Genomic DNA, 16,309 nt, shown 5'->3' with positions numbered 1-16,309 from the left:
TTTAAGCAATTTGTTTTCAGTATTTCTCCATAATTAATTATTGAACATTATTGCTGTTATAATACACGTCAGTTCAGCAATAGTCACTTCTGACCATGATGCGATGGAGACGGCAGTGTTGCACTCTTGTGTCGGTAGTATCAGCCCTGGATACGTCTTTATCAGCCAACTACTAGATTGGGTCTTCCTGTATCTGCCACCACTTGTTTTCCTCATCGCTTTTCTGTTCTTTCTTGTTCCATCTTGTATTGTGTTTGGTATCAAAACAGTGAAAAACCTATAAAGGGTCCAAAGACCAACAGTGCACAGAGCCTCATCCTGTGCGATCACCTGCAGAAGCCTCCACTATGTCCTGCAAGGTAAGGGAAGGACAAGACAAAGAGACAGTGACACTTGGGGTATAGCATAATGACAGTTGAGGTATGGAATAGTGACACTGACGCTTGGGGTACAGGATAATGACACTGACACTCAGGGTGCGGGAGAATGACGCTGACACTCGGGGTACAGGATAATAACACTGACACTCGGGGTGCAGGGGAATGACACTGACACTCGGGGTATAGGATAATGACACTGACACTCAGGATGCAGGAGAATGACGCTGACACTCGGGGTACAGGAAAATGACACTGACACTTGGGGTGCAGGAGAATGACACTGACACTCGGGGTATAAGATAATGACAATTTGGGTATGGAATAGTGACACTGACACTCAGGGTACAGGATAATGGCACTGACACTCAGGATGCAGGAGAATGATGCTGACACTCGGGGTACAGGATAATAACACTGACACTCGGGGTGCAGGGGAATGACACTGACACTCGGGGTATAGGATAATGACACTGACACTCAGGATGCAGGAGAATGACGCTGACACTCGGGGTACAGGAAAATGACACTGACACTTGGGGTGCAGGAGAATGACACTGACTCTCGGGGTATAAGATAATGACAATTTGGGTAAGGAATAGTGACACTGACACTCAGGGAACAGGATAATGACACTGACACTTGGTGAGGGAGAATGATGCTGACACTCGGAGTGCGGGAGAATGACACTGAAACTCAGGGTACAGGATAATGACACTGACACTTGGCGCACACTCGGAGTGCGGGAGAATGACACAGACACTTGGGGTACAGGATAATGACACTGACACTTGGTGAGGGAGAATGACGCTGACACTCGGAGTGCGGGAGAATGACACAGACACTCGGGGTATAGGATAATGACAATTTGGGTATGGAATAGTGACACTGACACTCAGGGTACAGGATAATGACACTGACACTTGGTGAGGGAGAATGACGCTGACACTCGGAGTGCGGGAGAATGACACAGACACTCGGGGTATAGGATAATGACAATTTGGGTATGGAATAGTGACACTGACACTCAGGGTACAGGATAATGACACTGACACTTGGTGAGGGAGAATGACGCTGACACTCGGAGTGCGGGAGAATGACACAGACACTCGGGGTACAGGAAAATGACACTGACACTCAGGGTGGGGGAGAATGATGCTGACACTTGGGGTACAGGATAATGACACTGACACTTGGGTTATAGGATAATGACAATTTGGGTATGGAATAGTGACACTGACACTCAGGGTACTGGATAATGACACTGACACTTGGTGAGGGAGAATGACGCTGACACTCGGAGTGCGGGAGAATGACACAGACCCTCGGGGTACAGGATAATGACACTGACACTTTGTGAGGAAGAATGACGCTGACACTCAGGGTGCGGGAGAATGACAATTTGGGTATGGAATAGTGACACTGACACTCAGGGTACTGGATAATGACACTGACACTTGGTGAGGGAGAATGACGCTGACACTCGGAGTGCGGAAGAATAACACAGACATTTGGGGTACAGGATAATGACACTGACACTTGGTGAGGGAGAATGACGCTGACACTCAGAGTGCAGGAGAATGACACAGACACTCGGGGTACAGGATAATGACACTGACACTCAGGGTGCGGGAGAATGACGCTGACACTCTGGGTACAGGATAATGACACTGACACTCGGGGTGCGGGAGAATGACGCTGACACTCTGGGTACAGGATAATGACACTGACACTCGGGGTGCGGGAGAATGACGCTGACACTCGGGGCATAGGATAATGACAATTGGGATATGGAATAGTGACACTGACACTCGGGGTACAGGATAATGACACTGACAGTCACGATGCAGGAGAATGACACTGACACTCGGGGTATAGGATAATGACAATTGGGGTATGGAATAGTGACACACACTCAGGGTACAGGATAATGACACTGACACTTGGTGAGGGAGAATAACGCTGACACTCGGAGTGCGGGAGAATGACGCTGACACTCGGGGTACAGGATAATGACACTGACACTCATGGTGCGGGAGAATGACGCTGACACTCGGGGTATAGGATAATGACAATTGGAGTATGGAATAGTGACACTGACACTCAGGGTACAGGATAATGACACTGACACTTGGTGAGGTAGAATGACGCGGACAATCGGAGTGCGGGAGAATGACACAGACACTTGGGGTACAGGATAATGACACTGACACTTGGTGAGGGAGAATGACGCTGACACTCGGAGTGCGGGAGAATGACACAGACACTCGGGGTACAGGATAATGACACTGACACTTGGTGAGGGAGAATGACACGGACACTCGGGGTATAGGATAATGACAATTTGGGTATGGAATAGTGACACTGACACTCAGGGTACAGGATAATGACAGTGACACTTGGTGAGGGAGAATGACACTGACACTGGGAGTGTGGGAGAATGACACAGACACTTGGGGTACAGGATAATGACACTGACACTTGGTGAGGCTTGAATGACGCTGACACTCTGAGTGCGGGATGATGACACAGACACTTGGGGTACAGGATAATGACACTGACACTTGGTGAGGCTTGAATGACGCTGACACTCGGAGTACGGGAGAATGACACAGACACTTGGGGTACAGGATAATGACACTGACACTCAGGGTGCGGGAGAATGACGCTGACACTCGGGGCATAGGATAATGACAATTGGGATATGGAATAGTGACACTGACACTCGGGGTATAGGATAATGACACTGACACTCAGGATGCAGGAGAATGACGCTGACACTTGGGGTACAGGATAATGACACTGACACTCGGGGTTCAGGAGAATGACGCTGACATTCGGGGTATAGGATAATGACAATTGGGATATGGAATAGTGACACTGACACTCAGGATGCAGGAGAATGATGCTGACACTCGGGGTACAGGATAATGACACTGCCACTCGGGGTGCAGGAGAATGACGCTGACACTCGGGGTATAGGATAATGACAATTGGGGTATGGAATACTGACACACACTCGGGGTACAGGATAATGACACTGACACTTGGGGTGCAGGAGAATGACACTGACACTCAGGGTACAGGATAATGACACTGACACTTGGTGAGTGAGAATGACGCGGACACTCGGAGTGCGGGAGAATGACACAGACACTTGGGGTACAGGATATTGACACTGGGACTCGGTGCGGGAGAATGACGCTGACACTCGGAGTATAGGATAATGATGCTGAAACTCGGGGAATAGGATAATGACACTGACACTCAGGGTTCAGGATAATGACACTGACACTCAGGGTGTGGGAAAATGACGCTGACACTCGGGGTACAGAATAATGACACTGACACTCGGGGTACAGGGTAATGACAATTTGGGTATGGAATAATGACACTGACACTCAGGGTACAGGATAATGACACTGACATTTGGTGAGGGAGAATGATGCTGACACTCGGAGTGCGGGAGAATGACACAGACCCTCGGGGTACAGGATAATGACAGTGACACTTGGTGAGGGAGAATGACGCTGACACTCGGAGTGCGGGAGAATGACACAGACACTCGGGGTATAGGATAATGACAATTTGGGTATGGAATAGTGACACTGACACTCAGGGTACTGGATAATGACACTGACACTTGGTGAGGGAGAATGACGCTGACACTCGGAGTGCGGGAGAATGACACAGACCCTCGGGGTACAGGATAATGACACTGACACTTTGTGAGGAAGAATGACGCTGACACTCAGGGTGCGGGAGAATGACAATTTGGGTATGGAATAGTGACACTGACACTCAGGGTACTGGATAATGACACTGACACTTGGTGAGGGAGAATGACGCTGACACTCGGAGTGCGGAAGAATGACACAGACACTTGGGGTACAGGATAATGACACTGACACTTGGTGAGGGAGAATGACGCTGACACTCAGAGTGCAGGAGAATGACACAGACACTCGGGGTACAGGATAATGACACTGACACTCAGGGTGCGGGAGAATGACGCTGACACTCTGGGTACAGGATAATGACACTGACACTCGGGGTGCGGGAGAATGATGCTGACACTCTGGGTACAGGATAATGACACTGACACTCGGGGTGCGGGAGAATGACGCTGACACTCGGCGCATAGGATAATGACAATTGGGATATGGAATAGTGACACTGACACTCGGGGTACAGGATAATGACACTGACAGTCACGATGCAGGAGAATGACACTGACACTCGGGGTATAGGATAATGACAATTGGGGTATGGAATAGTGACACACACTCAGGCTACAGGATAATGACACTGACACTTGGTGAGGGAGAATGACGCTGACACTCAGGGTACAGGATAATGACACTGACACTCATGGTGCGGGAGAATGACGCTGACACTCGGGGTATAGGATAATGACAATTGGGGTATGGAATAGTGACACTGACACTCAGGGTACAGGATAATGACACTGACACTTGGTGAGGTAGAATGACGCGGACAATCGGAGTGCGGGAGAATGACACAGACACTTGGGGTACAGGATAATGACACTGACACTTGGTGAGGGAGAATGACACTGACACTCGGAGTGCGGGAGAATGACACAGACACTCGGGGTACAGGATAATGACACTGACACTTGGTGAGGGAGAATGACACAGACACTCGGGGTATAGGATAATGACAATTTGGGTATGGAATAGTGACACTGACACTCAGGGTACAGGATAATGACAGTGACACTTGGTGAGGGAGAATGACACTGACACTGGGAGTGTGGGAGAATGACACAGACACTTGGGGTACAGGATAATGACACTGACACTTGGTGAGGCTTGAATGACGCTGACACTCTGAGTGCGGGATGATGACACAGACACTTGGGGTACAGGATAATGACACTGACACTTGGTGAGGCTTGAATGACGCTGACACTCGGAGTATGGGAGAATGACACAGACACTTGGGGTACAGGATAATGACACTGACACTCAGGGTGCGGGAGAATGACGCTGACACTCGGGGCATAGGATAATGACAATTGGGATATGGAATAGTGACACTGACACTCGGGGTATAGGATAATGACACTGACACTCAGGATGCAGGAGAATGACGCTGACACTTGGGGTACAGGATAATGACACTGACACTCGGGGTTCAGGAGAATGACGCTGACACTCGGGGTATAGGATAATGACAATTGGGATATGGAATAGTGACACTGACACTCAGGATGCAGGAGAATGATGCTGACACTCGGGGTACAGGATAATGACACTGCCACTCGGGGTGCAGGAGAATGACGCTGACACTCGGGGCATAGGATAATGACAATTGGGATATGGAATAGTGACACTGACACTCGGGGTACAGGATAATAACACTGACAGTCACGATGCAGGAGAATGACACTGACACTCGGGGTATAGGATAATGACAATTGGGGTATGGAATAGTGACACACACTCAGGGTACAGGATAATGACACTGACACTTGGTGAGGGAGAATGACGCTGACACTCGGGGTACAGGATAATGACACTGACACTCATGGTGCGGGAGAATGACGCTGACACTCGGGGTATAGGATAATGACAATTGGGGTATGGAATAGTGACACTGACAATCAGGGTACAGGATAATGACACTGACACTTGGTGAGGTAGAATGACGCGGACAATCGGAGTGCGGGAGAATGACACAGACACTTGGGGTACAGGATAATGACACTGACACTTGGTGAGGGAGAATGACGCTGACACTCGGAGTGCGGGAGAATGACACAGACACTCGGGGTACAGGATAATGACACTGACACTTGGTGAGGGAGAATGACACAGACACTCGGGGTATAGGATAATGACAATTTGGGTATGGAATAGTGACACTGACACTCAGGGTACAGGATAATGACAGTGACACTTGGTGAGGGAGAATGACACTGACACTGGGAGTGTGGGAGAATGACACAGACACTTGGGGTACAGGATAATGACACTGACACTTGGTGAGGCTTGAATGACGCTGACACTCGGAGTACGGGAGAATGACACAGACACTTGGGGTACAGGATAATGACACTGACACTCAGGGTGCGGGAGAATGACGCTGACACTCGGGGCATAGGATAATGACAATTGGGATATGGAATAGTGACACTGACACTCGGGGTATAGGATAATGACACTGACACTCAGGATGCAGGAGAATGACGCTGACACTTGGGGTACAGGATAATGACACTGACACTCGGGGTTCAGGAGAATGACGCTGACACTCGGGGTATAGGATAATGACAATTGGGATATGGAATAGTGACACTGACACTCAGGATGCAGGAGAATGACGCTGACACTCGGGGTATAGGATAATGACAATTGGGGTATGGAATACTGACACACACTCGGGGTACAGGATAATGACACTGACACTTGGGGTGCAGGAGAATGACACTGACACTCAGGGTACAGGATAATGACACTGACACTTGGTGAGGGAGAATGACGCGGACACTCGGGGTATAGGATAATGACAATTTGGGTATGGAATAGTGACACTGACACTCAGGGTACAGGATAATGACAGTGACACTTGGTGAGGGAGAATGACACTGACACTGGGAGTGTGGGAGAATGACACAGACACTTGGGGTACAGGATAATGACACTGACACTTGGTGAGGCTTGAATGACGCTGACACTCTGAGTGCGGGATGATGACACAGACACTTGGGGTACAGGATAATGACACTGACACTTGGTGAGGCTTGAATGACGCTGACACTCGGAGTACGGGAGAATGACACAGACACTTGGGGTACAGGATAATGACACTGACACTCAGGGTGCGGGAGAATGACGCTGACACTCGGGGCATAGGATAATGACAATTGGGACATGGAATAGTGACACTGACACTCGGGGTATAGGATAATGACACTGACACTCAGGATGCAGGAGAATGACGCTGACACTTGGGGTACAGGATAATGACACTGACACTCGGGGTTCAGGAGAATGACGCTGACATTCGGGGTATAGGATAATGACAATTGGGATATGGAATAGTGACACTGACACTCAGGATGCAGGAGAATGATGCTGACACTCGGGGTACAGGATAATGACACTGCCACTCGGGGTGCAGGAGAATGACGCTGACACTCGGGGTATAGGATAATGACAATTGGGGTATGGAATACTGACACACACTCGGGGTACAGGATAATGACACTGACACTTGGGGTGCAGGAGAATGACACTGACACTCAGGGTACAGGATAATGACACTGACACTTGGTGAGGGAGAATGACGCGGACACTCGGAGTGCGGGAGAATGACACAGACACTTGGGGTACAGGATATTGACACTGGGACTCGGTGCGGGAGAATGACGCTGACACTCGGAGTATAGGATAATGATGCTGAAACTCGGGGAATAGGATAATGACACTGACACTCAGGGTTCAGGATAATGACACTGACACTCAGGGTGTGGGAAAATGACGCTGACACTCGGGGTACAGAATAATGACACTGACACTTGGGGTACAGGGTAATGACAATTTGGGTATGGAATAATGACACTGACACTCAGGGTACAGGATAATGACACTGACATTTGGTGAGGGAGAATGATGCTGACACTCGGAGTGCGGGAGAATGACACAGACCCTCGGGGTACAGGATAATGACAGTGACACTTGGTGAGGGAGAATGACGCTGACACTCAGAGTGCGGGAGAATGACACAGACACTCGGGGTATAGGATAATGACAATTTGGGTATGGAATAGTGACACTGACACTCAGGGTACTGGATAATGACACTGACACTTGGTGAGGGAGAATGACGCTGACACTCGGAGTGCGGGAGAATGACACAGACCCTCGGGGTACAGGATAATGACACTGACACTTTGTGAGGAAGAATGACGCTGACACTCAGGGTGCGGGAGAATGACAATTTGGGTATGGAATAGTGACACTGACACTCAGGGTACTGGATAATGACACTGACACTTGGTGAGGGAGAATGACGCTGACACTCGGAGTGCGGAAGAATGACACAGACACTTGGGGTACAGGATAATGACACTGACACTTGGTGAGGGAGAATGACGCTGACACTCAGAGTGCAGGAGAATGACACAGACACTCGGGGTACAGGATAATGACACTGACACTCAGGGTGCGGGAGAATGACGCTGACACTCTGGGTACAGGATAATGACACTGACACTCGGGGTGCGGGAGAATGATGCTGACACTCTGGGTACAGGATAATGACACTGACACTCGGGGTGCGGGAGAATGACGCTGACACTCGGCGCATAGGATAATGACAATTGGGATATGGAATAGTGACACTGACACTCGGGGTACAGGATAATGACACTGACAGTCACGATGCAGGAGAATGACACTGACACTCGGGGTATAGGATAATGACAATTGGGGTATGGAATAGTGACACACACTCAGGGTACAGGATAATGACACTGACACTTGGTGAGGGAGAATGACGCTGACACTCAGGGTACAGGATAATGACACTGACACTCATGGTGCGGGAGAATGACGCTGACACTCGGGGTATAGGATAATGACAATTGGGGTATGGAATAGTGACACTGACACTCAGGGTACAGGATAATGACACTGACACTTGGTGAGGTAGAATGACGCGGACAATCGGAGTGCGGGAGAATGACACAGACACTTGGGGTACAGGATAATGACACTGACACTTGGTGAGGGAGAATGACACTGACACTCGGAGTGCGGGAGAATGACACAGACACTCGGGGTACAGGATAATGACACTGACACTTGGTGAGGGAGAATGACACAGACACTCGGGATATAGGATAATGACAATTTGGGTATGGAATAGTGACACTGACACTCAGGGTACAGGATAATGACAGTGACACTTGGTGAGGGAGAATGACACTGACACTGGGAGTGTGGGAGAATGACACAGACACTTGGGGTACAGGATAATGACACTGACACTTGGTGAGGCTTGAATGACGCTGACACTCTGAGTGCGGGATGATGACACAGACACTTGGGGTACAGGATAATGACACTGACACTTGGTGAGGCTTGAATGACGCTGACACTCGGAGTACGGGAGAATGACACAGACACTTGGGGTACAGGATAATGACACTGACACTCAGGGTGCGGGAGAATGACGCTGACACTCGGGGCATAGGATAATGACAATTGGGATATGGAATAGTGACACTGACACTCGGGGTATAGGATAATGACACTGACACTCAGGATGCAGGAGAATGACGCTGACACTTGGGGTACAGGATAATGACACTGACACTCGGGGTTCAGGAGAATGACGCTGACACTCGGGGTATAGGATAATGACAATTGGGATATGGAATAGTGACACTGACACTCGGGGTACAGGATAATGACACTGACAGTCACGATGCAGGAGAATGACACTGACACTCGGGGTATAGGATAATGACAATTGGGGTATGGAATAGTGACACACACTCAGGGTACAGGATAATGACACTGACACTTGGTGAGGGAGAATGACGCTGACACTCGGGGTACAGGATAATGACACTGACACTCATGGTGCGGGAGAATGACGCTGACACTCGGGGTATAGGATAATGACAATTGGGGTATGGAATAGTGACACTGACACTCAGGGTACAGGATAATGACACTGACACTTGGTGAGGTAGAATGACGCGGACAATCGGAGTGCGGGAGAATGACACAGACACTTGGGGTACAGGATAATGACACTGACACTTGGTGAGGGAGAATGACGCTGACACTCGGAGTGCGGGAGAATGACACAGACACTCGGGGTACAGGATAATGACACTGACACTTGGTGAGGGAGAATGACACAGACACTCGGGGTATAGGATAATGACAATTTGGGTATGGAATAGTGACACTGACACTCAGGGTACAGGATAATGACAGTGACACTTGGTGAGGGAGAATGACACTGACACTGGGAGTGTGGGAGAATGACACAGACACTTGGGGTACAGGATAATGACACTGACACTTGGTGAGGCTTGAATGACGCTGACACTCGGAGTACGGGAGAATGACACAGACACTTGGGGTACAGGATAATGACACTGACACTCAGGGTGCGGGAGAATGACGCTGACACTCGGGGCATAGGATAATGACAATTGGGATATGGAATAGTGACACTGACACTCGGGGTATAGGATAATGACACTGACACTCAGGATGCAGGAGAATGACGCTGACACTTGGGGTACAGGATAATGACACTGACACTCGGGGTTCAGGAGAATGACGCTGACACTCGGGGTATAGGATAATGACAATTGGGATATGGAATAGTGACACTGACACTCAGGATGCAGGAGAATGACGCTGACACTCGGGGTATAGGATAATGACAATTGGGGTATGGAATACTGACACACACTCGGGGTACAGGATAATGACACTGACACTTGGGGTGCAGGAGAATGACACTGACACTCAGGGTACAGGATAATGACACTGACACTTGGTGAGGGAGAATGACGCGGACACTCGGAGTGCGGGAGAATGACACAGACACTTGGGGTACAGGATATTGACACTGGGACTCGGTGCGGGAGAATGACGCTGACACTCGGAGTATAGGATAATGATGCTGAAACTTGGGGAATAGGATAATGACACTGACACTCAGGGTTCAGGATAATGACACTGACACTCAGGGTGTGGGAAAATGACGCTGTCACTCGGGGTACAGAATAATGACACTGACACTCGGGGTACAGGGTAATGACAATTTGGGTATGGAATAATGACACTGACACTCAGGGTACAGGATAATGACACTGACATTTGGTGAGGGAGAATGATGCTGACACTCGGAGTGCGGGAGAATGACACAGACCCTCGGGGTACAGGATAATGACAGTGACACTTGGTGAGGGAGAATGACGCTGACACTCAGGGTGCGGGAGAATGACACAGACACTCGGGGTATAGGATAATGACAATTTGGGTATGGAATAATGACACTGACACTCAGGGTACAGGATAATGACACTGACATTTGTTGAGGGAGAATGACGCTGACACTCAGAGTGCGGGAGAATGACACAGACACTCGGGGTACAGGATAATGACACAGACACTCGGTGCGGGAGAATGAAGCTGACACTTGGGGTACAGGATAATGACACTGACACTCGGGGTATAGGATATTGACAATTTGGGTATGGAATAGTGACACTGACTCGGGGTACCGGTAAAATGACACTGACACTCGGGGTGCAGGAGAATGAGACTGACACTCGGGGTATAGGATAATGACAACTTGGGTATGGAATAGTGACACTGACACTTGGGGTGCAGGAGAATGACGCTGACACTTAGGGTACAGGATATTGACACTGACACTCAGGGTGTGGGAGAATGATGCTGACACTCGGGGTATAGGATAATGACACTGACACTCGGGGTATAGGATAATGACACTGACACTCGGGGTATAGGATAATGACACTGACACTCGGGGTACAGGATATTGACACTGACACTCGGGGTATAGGATATTGACAATTTGGGTATGGAATAGTGACACTGACTCGGGGTACCGGTAAAATGACACTGACACTCGGGGTGCAGGAGAATGAGACTGACACTCGGGGGTATAGGATAATGACAATTTGGGTATGGAATAGTGACACTGACACTTGGGGTGCAGGAGAATGACGCTGACACTTAGGGTACAGGATATTGACACTGACACTCAGAGTGTGGGAGAATGATGCTGACACTCTGGGTACAGGATAATGACACTGACACTCGGGGTGCGGGAGAATGACGCTGACACTCGGGGCATAGGATAATGACAATTGGGATATGGAATAGTGACACTGACACTCGGGGTACAGGATAATGACACTGACAGTCACGATGCAGGAGAATGACACTGACACTCGGGGTATAGGATAATGACAATTGGGGTATGGAATAGTGACACACACTCAGGGTACAGGATAATGACACTGACACTTGGTGAGGGAGAATGACGCTGACACTCGGGGTACAGGATAATGACACTGACACTCATGGTGCGGGAGAATGACGCTGACACTCGGGGTATAGGATAATGACAATTGGGGTATGGAATAGTGACACTGACACTCAGGGTACAGGATAATGACACTGACACTTGGTGAGGTAGAATGACGCGGACAATCGGAGTGCGGGAGAATGACACAGACACTTGGGGTACAGGATAATGACACTGACACTTGGTGAGGGAGAATGACGCTGACACTCGGAGTGCGGGAGAATGACACAGACACTCGGGGTATAGGATAATGACAATTTGGGTATGGAATAGTGACACTGACACTCAGGGTACAGGATAATGACAGTGACACTTGGTGAGGGAGAATGACACTGACACTGGGAGTGTGGGAGAATGACACAGACACTTGGGGTACAGGATAATGACACTGACACTTGGTGAGGCTTGAATGACGCTGACACTCGGAGTACGGGAGAATGACACAGACACTTGGGGTACAGGATAATGACACTGACACTCAGGGTGCGGGAGAATGACGCTGACACTCGGGGCATAGGATAATGACAATTGGGACATGGAATAGTGACACTGACACTCGGGGTATAGGATAATGACACTGACACTCAATATGCAGGAGAATGACGCTGACACTTGGGGTACAGGATAATGACACTGACACTCGGGGTTCAGGAGAATGACGCTGACACTCGGGGTATAGGATAATGACAATTGGGATATGGAATAGTGACACTGACACTCAGGATGCAGGAGAATGATGCTGACACTCGGGGTACAGGATAATGACACTGCCACTCGGGGTGCAGGAGAATGACGCTGACACTCGGGGTATAGGATAATGACAATTGGGGTATGGAATACTGACACACACTCGGGGTACAGGATAATGACACTGACACTTGGGGTGCAGGAGAATGACACTGACACTCAGGGTACAGGATAATGACACTGACACTTGGTGAGGGAGAATGACGCGGACACTCGGAGTGCGGGAGAATGACACAGACACTTGGGGTACAGGATATTGACACTGGGACTCGGTGCGGGAGAATGACGCTGACACTCGGAGTATAGGATAATGATGCTGAAACTCGGGGAATAGGATAATGACACTGACACTCAGGGTTCAGGATAATGACACTGACACTCAGGGTGTGGGAAAATGATGCTGACACTCGGGGTACAGAATAATGACACTGACACTCGGGGTACAGGGTAATGACAATTTGGGTATGGAATAATGACACTGACACTCAGGGTACAGGATAATGACACTGACATTTGGTGAGGGAGAATGATGCTGACACTCGGAGTGCGGGAGAATGACACAGACCCTCGGGGTACAGGATAATGACAGTGACACTTGGTGAGGGAGAATGACGCTGACACTCAGGGTGCGGGAGAATGACACAGACACTCGGGGTATAGGATAATGACAATTTGGGTATGGAATAATGACACTGACACTCAGGGTACAGGATAATGACACTGACATTTGTTGAGGGAGAATGACGCTGACACTCAGAGTGCGGGAGAATGACACAGACACTCGGGGTACAGGATAATGACACAGACACTCGGTGCGGGAGTATGAAGCTGACACTTGGGGTACAGGATAATGACACTGACACTCGGGGTATAGGATATTGACAATTTGGGTATGGAATAGTGACACTGACTCGGGGTACCGGTAAAATGACACTGACACTCGGGGTGCAGGAGAATGAGACTGACACTCGGGGTATAGGATAATGACAACTTGGGTATGGAATAGTGACACTGACACTTGGGGTGCAGGAGAATGACGCTGACACTTAGGGTACAGGATATTGACACTGACACTCAGGGTGTGGGAGAATGATGCTGACACTCGGGGTATAGGATAATGACACTGACACTCGGGGTATAGGATAATGACACTGACACTCGGGGTATAGGATAATGACACTGACACTCGGGGTACAGGATATTGACACTGACACTCGGGGTATAGGATAATGACAATTTGGGTATGGAATAGTGACACTGACACTTGGGGTGCAGGAGAATGACGCTGACACTTAGGGTACAGGATATTGACACTGACACTCAGAGTGTGGGAGAATGATGCTGACACTCTGGGTACAGGATAATGACACTGACACTCGGGGTGCGGGAGAATGACGCTGACACTCGGGGCATAGGATAATGACAATTGGGATATGGAATAGTGACACTGACACTCGGGGTACAGGATAATGACACTGACAGTCACGATGCAGGAGAATGACACTGACACTCGGGGTATAGGATAATGACAATTGGGGTATGGAATAGTGACACACACTCAGGGTACAGGATAATGACACTGACACTTGGTGAGGGAGAATGACGCTGACACTCGGGGTACAGGATAATGACACTGACACTCATGGTGCGGGAGAATGACGCTGACACTCGGGGTATAGGATAATGACAATTGGGGTATGGAATAGTGACACTGACACTCAGGGTACAGGATAATGACACTGACACTTGGTGAGGTAGAATGACGCGGACAATCGGAGTGCGGGAGAATGACACAGACACTTGGGGTACAGGATAATGACACTGACACTTGGTGAGGGAGAATGACGCTGACACTCGGAGTGCGGGAGAATGACACAGACACTCAGGGTATAGGATAATGACAATTTGGGTATGGAATAGTGACACTGACACTCAGGGTACAGGATAATGACAGTGACACTTGGTGAGGGAGAATGACACTAACACTGGGAGTGTGGGAGAATGACACAGACACTAGGGGTAAAGGATAATGACACTGAAACTTGGTGAGGCGTGAATGACGCTGACACTCTGAGTGCGGGATGATGACACAGACACTTGGGGTACAGGATAATGACACTGACACTTGGTGAGGCTTGAATGACGCTGACACTCGGAGTACGGGAGAATGACACAGACACTTGGGGTACAGGATAATGACACTGACACTCAGGGTGCGGGAGAATGACGCTGACACTCGGGGCATAGGATAATGACAATTGGGATATGGAATAGTGACACTGACACTCGGGGTATAGGATAATGACACTGACACTCAATATGCAGGAGAATGACACTGACACTTGGGGTACAGGATAATGACACTGACACTCGGGGTTCAGGAGAATGACGCTGACACTCGGGGTATAGGATAATGACAATTGGGATATGGAATAGTGACACTGACACTCAGGATGCAGGAGAATGATGCTGACACTCGGGGTACAGGATAATGACACTGCCACTCGGGGTGCAGGAGAATGACGCTGACACTCGGGGTATAGGATAATGACAATTGGGGTATGGAATACTGACACACACTCGGGGTACAGGATAATGACACTGACACTCAGGGTACAGGATAATGACACTGACACTTGGTGAGGGAGAATGACGCGGACACTCGGAGTGCGGGAGAATGACACAGACACTTGGGGTACAGGATATTGACACTGGGACTCGGTGCGGGAGAATGACGCTGACACTCGGAGTATAGGATAATGATGCTGAAACTCGGGGAATAGGATAATGACACTGACACTCAGGGTTCAGGATAATGACACTGACACTCAGGGTGTGGGAAAATGATGCTGACACTCGGGGTACAGAATAATGACACTGACACTCGGGGTACAGGGTAATGACAATTTGGGTATGGAATAATGACACTGACACTCAGGGTACAGGATAATGACACTGACATTTGTTGAGGGAGAATGACGCTGACACTCAGAGTGCGGGAGAATGACACAGACACTCGGGGTACAGGATAATGACACAGACACTCGGTGCGGGAGAATGAAGCTGAC

At 49.2% G+C, this 16,309-nt stretch overlaps 1 long non-coding RNA gene across 2 annotated transcripts in view; it reads left to right on the top strand.

The window, feature by feature from the left end:
* Positions 1–314: 314 nt before the first annotated feature.
* The window catches only part of LOC141085224 (uncharacterized), a 45,438-nt gene continuing 29,443 nt past the window's right edge, over positions 315–16,309 (top strand). The window contains exon 1 of one of the 2 annotated variants that reach the window (XR_012231233.1): positions 315–359. This is a non-coding gene — a long non-coding RNA (uncharacterized lncRNA). The remainder of the gene's footprint in view (positions 360–16,309) is intronic. The other variant, XR_012231234.1, reaches the window with a different exon arrangement.

Source organism: Dendrobates tinctorius, unplaced genomic scaffold, assembly GCF_039654945.1.
Source record: "Dendrobates tinctorius isolate UK_male_01 unplaced genomic scaffold, ASM3965494v1 ptg000028l, whole genome shotgun sequence".
In the NCBI taxonomy this organism is placed as follows: Eukaryota; Metazoa; Chordata; class Amphibia; order Anura; family Dendrobatidae; genus Dendrobates; species Dendrobates tinctorius.
The sequence above is the reverse complement of the archived record's forward strand: the minus strand, read 5'-3'. Positions and strand labels throughout refer to the sequence as shown.